This window comes from Zalophus californianus, chromosome 5, assembly GCF_009762305.2.
Source record: "Zalophus californianus isolate mZalCal1 chromosome 5, mZalCal1.pri.v2, whole genome shotgun sequence".
Taxonomy (NCBI): domain Eukaryota; kingdom Metazoa; phylum Chordata; class Mammalia; order Carnivora; family Otariidae; genus Zalophus; species Zalophus californianus.
In genome coordinates this window covers 74455888-74462374 of record NC_045599.1, presented here as the reverse complement: position 1 = coordinate 74462374, position 6487 = coordinate 74455888, and positions in this window count along the sequence as shown.

The following is a 6487-nucleotide window of genomic DNA, read 5'->3' as shown; positions in this document are numbered from 1 at the left end:
ACTGCCTCTGGGAAACTCCAAACCGATGATAGAAAGGAAGATTAAGGCATTCTCTGTATTTCCGTTTTGTTAGTCCATTTGTTTATAAAGTTTTATTTAAATACCCAGTCTCTTCTCAGGTGTCCTCAGAAGAAATAGGGAGGGAAGGGGTGCCTGGGTGGCTCAGTCGTTAAGCGTCTGCCTTCGGCTCAGGTCATGATCTCAGGGTCCTGGAATCGAGCCCTGCATCCGTGTCCTGCTCCCCCGGAAGCCTGCTTCCCCCTCTCCCACTCCCCCTGCTTGTGTTCCCTCTCTTGCTGTGTCTCTCTCTGTCAAATAAATAAATAGATAATCTTAAAAAAAAAAAAAGAAGGAGGGAAGCCTGTGTTCATGCTTGAGGCAGAATGTCCCGGAGGGCTCCCCTGAGGCATGGGGTTGGGGGGCAGCAGCAGCAGTCTGAGAATCCCCAAGAGGAAGAAGAATCTGGGAGAAAAAGAGCCCTGGGTCCAACTTGGCTTCACTTGGAGAGTCATACATTATCACTCCCAACTGTTAAACTTAGGAGATGTGAGGTGGTTTTCCTGAGGCACCTGTTGCCTTTTTTCTAAGGCGAAGGTAATGTGGAGTTCGGAGGTTTTAGCCTCACTATATCATATTGTGAGAAAGTTCTTCTGCTTTTCAATTTCCCTATGCTCCTCAGTATGTCTAGAAAAGGGCTCCATTTGGTGTCTTCAATACATCTTTAACACTTTACCAAAAAAGGAGAGAGAGAGAGAAAATGAAAACAAAAGAGAGAAAGCCTGAGGCTCAGAGCCTTGGCAAGCTCCAGCTTTTAGCTAGAATTCAATAATGCTTTCCTGTTTTCACCATTAATTCTTTTTGTGGTTATTACCTCTTGTGGCAGGGGATACTGGTTTCCCATCTGAAGTCATCATCTAAAAGTTTCATTTAAAGAAAGTTTATTTCAGTGAAAGGTGGTCCATTAAAAAAAATTAAGAAAATTATAGTAGAGATGGTTTGAGGATATAGGGTGTAAAAAGGAACCACTATATTAAGGATGGCTGTGGGTTGTTACTCTGGCACTTAAACTAATGAGACTTCAGATTCAGCTCCTCTCTTCAAAGAGACGATTGCTGTTCCTAATTGAGCCTTCTGGTTGGCTTTCAGTGAACCACAGACATACACCTTCTGCCCTACGCAGTCGGTTTTAACAGTTGATTTAAAACGACAAAAACAAAACAGAGAGAATATCAAACAATAGGAAACTGTGACCAAGATTTTAGGACACCATTTTTAAGATAAAAACTTGAATTAAGTTTATGGTAAACTTCTCTAATGATAAGAGGACAAGTAAAAAGACACAACTCTTTCCATTACTAGTAGCAATTAAAATGCAAATATTTCCCACTGAGAATCACGATTATTTACATGCTGTGCACAAATTATCCTTCTGTATATAATCTTGTAAGTATTTGAGTTGAAAATACGGCTTTATTAATCCTACAGTCAGGATTTATCTAGTGCACTATTTCTGGTTTTGTTTTGTTTTTTCATCTTTTAAATAGATTTTATTTGTTTATTTTGGGGGGAGTACACACACAAGTGCTGAGTTGGGGGAGGGGCAGAGGGGGAGGGAGAATGAGGAGGAAAAGAATCTCAAGCAGACGCCCCGCTGAGCACAGAGCAGACAGGGGGCTCGATCTCATGACCCTGAGATCACAACCTGAGTGGAAACCAAGAGTCCAATGTTTGACTGACTGAGCCACCCAGGCGCCCCTTGTTTTTCATTTAAATGCATCTTAAATATACTCATCGATACTTCCCTTGGTATATGTGACGATGGTAGCTTTTGGGTACAAATTACTGACTACTCAGTTAAATTCCATTTTCATTCTGCATAATGTTCAGCATCCACAGTTACAGCTATGATGTAAGTTAATTTCTTTTTTTTTAAGAGTTTATTCATTTATTTTGACAGAGAGAGAGAGAGAGAGAGACAGGGAGAGAGAGGACACAAGCAGGGGGAGTGGGAGAGGGAGAAGCAGGCTTCTCACTGAGGAAAGCCCAACATGGGGCTCGATCCCAGGACTCTGGGATCATGACCTGAGCCGAAGGCAGACGCTTAATGACTGAGCCACCCAGGCGCCCCAGCTAATTTCTAATTAAGCGATCGTCATAGCAGATATTTCATAAAGTTTGAAGCAAGTCTTACATGCTTACTGGTTTGGAGATGTGAAAGTTCTCATAAAGCCAGGTAAGTAATAATAGAAGGGGGTAGTAACATCCTCCTTGGAAGGGTGATGCTGCAGTGAGGGCAGAGGTTATACCACTAGAGCTCTCTGGGCAACCAGAGAGGCTTTGACTGGATTCATCTCTTCAGCTCTTCCTCCTACTGGGATCCGATAACCACCCAAGTAAATAAACACACCATGAATGTTTCTGGATTTCAGAGCCTATTATGAGCCAACAAGCTGATTCAATCCTTACTAACAATCCACGCTTCCAGAGATTCAGAGCCAGGATCATTGAGTTACTAATTCATTAAAAATTAACAGAAATAAAAATTGAACCAGACTAAAAAAAAAAAAAAAATTGAACCAGACTATTGCAACCTCAGGACAAAGATGAAAAACGTGTTAACCACCAGAGTGGGTGGAGGGCAGGAGCCCCCTGCTTTTAGCATTAAGCTCCTTCTACAAAAAGCCCTGAGCTGAAATGGAACTGTTTGCCAGAGGCTCCTAGAGATAAAGATGGGCTCCTGCAGAAAACGTTCCACATCCTGGGAAGTAAAGAGCACAGATTAGATAATATTGTGTCCTCATTTAATTGTTGCCATTATGTGTTGCAAAATAAAATCCTGAGGCAAATAGCAAAGACTACCTTGCCTGAATTTCCTTCTTTCCCTTCACACTGCTTACAAAGTCTTGTCCAGTCATCTTTTAGTTCCATAACCAATGGCCATAAAGTCTTTCTGTGATGCTTTCCCAGTTAAAGGCCATGAGTTTGGGCAACACTGTTAGTGGTTGGGGGTTGAAGATAGGATCCCACTGCACAGAACTGGAAGTGTTTTGTCCCTTTCTACCTATGGCCTCCTTACCTGTCTTCATCAGGAACCTGGGGAGACTTCCCAGAGGGTCACCTGCTCACTGCACCTGCATGTCAATCACAGGACCCACCTCAGCTCTCCTCCAAAGACAGAGTAGTGTGACTCCACCTGCACTGTTTAACAAGTGTAGCTGTATAATTTGTCTATGTGCCTGTGACTTCAGGTTCTATTTCAAGTGCTCTCATTACTTAAACTCCGGGGCTTTGCCCAAACATGGCTATGTTTCTTGAAATCTGGATTTCTCTCTACTTTGGGATTTTCCCCAGGTCACTGTGTGATTTTATCTTGTCATTCCACTCTTCCCTTTCCCATCTGTAGTATGCAATGTTACGACCAATAATTAGGAGCCATAAAATACTTCATGTGGACTAGCTGGTATCCTTCACAAAACCCCAGTGAGGAAGGTTTTGTTATACTGTTTTTACATTTTGGTTCCATTTTATAGACACAGATACCAAGGCACCAAGATGTTCGAAGGATTTCCCTAGGATAATGTGTTACCATATTCCCTTGGCACTCTGTGTTCAAAAGCTTCTGATTGTGCTCTTCTCAGATATACTATTCCAACCAAGATGTATAACTAAAAGTATTTAGCAGTGGCATCTGGCAGTAGTCAAAAACTTTAGCAATCACCATGAAAGCCAGAGACCTGGCCCTCATTGTTTTGGCAAGAATTGGGAAAGATGTTTTGTAATTCTTGCTCAAGTCATAGTTTTTATTTCCAAGTTAAGTGCATATTCTGTTGCTGCTTATGACATTTAGTAGAGTGTCCATGGGCAAGTGCATGGCCAGGCAGCCCAAGCAGCCTGCACTGCCGCAACACACACAAAATGAAACCTCCTAAAGAACCAGAATAGCACATGGATGAAGACAGAAACAAAGAATTGGCCTTGCCAAAGTCCAAAGGTCTGGGCGAGGATGCCAGGAGCCAAATCTCTAGGGCACAAACAACCAGGCAGAAGGTCTCCCAGGAACAGGATGTTCTGCTTCATTTCCAATTACCCTGGCCTCTGGGCAGGGCATCTGCTGCTCATAAAGCACCCTCCTCTCCAGGGCTCACCTCTAGGAAGAGCAACAGGATATACCTCAGAAAGAGAAGGAAGACAATCCACCAAATCACATTTCTACATATTGAGAATTCAGTCTCTTTTGACTGAATCTCAGAGCAGTTTTCTTTGAGGGAGAAGTGATATGAACAACTTATTCCCTTCCAGACTCAGTGTTCAATACTTTTCATTATCTAAGTATACTGTTAAGTCTCATGAGTTACTTACATTGTGACAACACGCAGTGGAATTTAAAGTTCTATTAATATATAGTAAACCAAGATTATAAAGGAAAGGGGAAAGGGGATAAAGAATAGTAAGTGAAGCAAACCCTAGAGAGGGCAAAGTAGCATGAGGTGGCATATGGCATTAAGTCAAAAGTCAGAGAATCCCGTAGCAGTAAGCAAAGAGTCTTACCTTACCAATATTTGAAACCACAATTTGAAATGCATTTGAGATATGAGAGCAGGATAAAACCAGGTCCTTGTTTTTAATTGATATTTATTTATTTATTTGTTTTTTACTTTTTTGGTATTTTCAGCCTAACACTTGAAAGATGATACTGAGAATTTCTTTTTTTTTTTTTTTAAAGATTTATTTATTTATTTGGGGGGGTTGGGTAAAGGGAGAGGCAGAGAGAGCGAATCTTCAAGCAGACACCCTGCTGAGTGCAGAGTCCATCTTGGGGCTTGATCCCTAAGGACCCTGAGATCATGACCTGAGCTGAAATCAAGAGTTGGTCACTCAATCGACTGAGCTACCCAGGTGCCCTGATGAGAATTTCTCAATGATTGTGGTCTAGCACCTGTTGGGCCACAATTCCCAGGAATAAAAATATGGACACTGTTAGTAAAGTCTGTTCACTCCCTTCATTCCTCATTTTAAGACTCTGCCTCCAGCAAGGAATTATGAGAAGACTAGGCTGAGACCAACCCCCCCAAAACACATTTTTAAAGCATTCCTTAGCTATGAAATCATAAGAAATAATGAGATGCCCTTCAACAGATGAATGGCTAAAGAAGATGTGGTCCATATATACAATGGAATATTACTCAGCCATCAGAAAGGATGAATACCCACCATTTGCATCAACATGGATGGAACTGGAGAGGATTATGCTAAGTGAAGTAAGTCAAGCAGAAAAAGACAATTATCATATGGTTTCACTCATATGTGGGACATAAGGATTAGTGCAGAGGACCACAGGGGAAGGGAGGGAAAACTGAAGGGGGCGAAATCAGAGAGGGAGACAAACCATGAGAGACTCTGGACTCCGGGAAACAAACTGAGGGTTTCAAAGGGGAGAGGATGGGGGGAGGGGGTAACAGGGTGATGGGTACTGAGGAGGGCACGTGTTGTGATGAGCATTGGGTGTTATATGTAACTAATGAATCATTGAACACTACATCAGAAACTAATGATGTATTATACAGTGGCTAATTGAACATAATAAAAAAATAAATAAAGTGATTTTAATCCTAAAAAAAAAAGAAAGAATTTCAGGTAATAATGTCTTGTACGTGTTCAAAATGTTTGGGATAGTCTCTTAGGTACATCCCTCTGATAACGCCCACAGGACTTTGTAAAGTTATAGACAGTAACCTGATGAAGAGAGAGGTAAAGTGATTGGCTTGATGTCAGAAATCAGGTCCAAGACACTTAGATCTGTAACCGAAAAAGATTCTGTCTATTCAGGTTGCTGGCTTCCTAACACAGCAGGACAGCTCTGAACTTGGCAGTATCTTTCATCTAAGGAGATGGATGCCAAAGAAGGCATTAACATTCCACTGCATGAAAGCGGCACTATAAGCGTAGGATACAGATGTGGTTCCCTGCATGACAGGAGATTTGCCTGATGTCCCCAGATTCCTCCAAGCACGGATAGAGTCACAGGAATGTAGACCTCTTGTCTCCCAACTAGTGTGTTTCAGGCTTTGTGGCATCTTCCCCCCAGTGTTACTATGAACATAAACCATGTCCTAATTTCCTAATTATTTTTCCCCTTCTCTAACGTACTAAGAAATTCTTAGGAACCAACTGCCATTGTAAGATAATAAATATAATTTTACCTATCATCAATCATTATTTTAGAGATATATAGAGATCATAGTTGGTTGTTATCATTAAATGAAAGACTCTTTTTCTTCTCTTTGTTGAAAATAAGGGAGGGGAAATCAAGATAAAGGGGGGTTTATACTAGAGCGTTATGAAAAATTAAAGTGTATCTGTGTGTGTGTGTGTGTGTGTGTGTGTGTGTGTGTGTGTGTGTGATTCATTTCTGCTTTTATACTGGAATAGACTCTTAGAAACCCCAGAATAAGTTTTACTTTTAGCTCGGTTTCATTTTCAGGTTTTC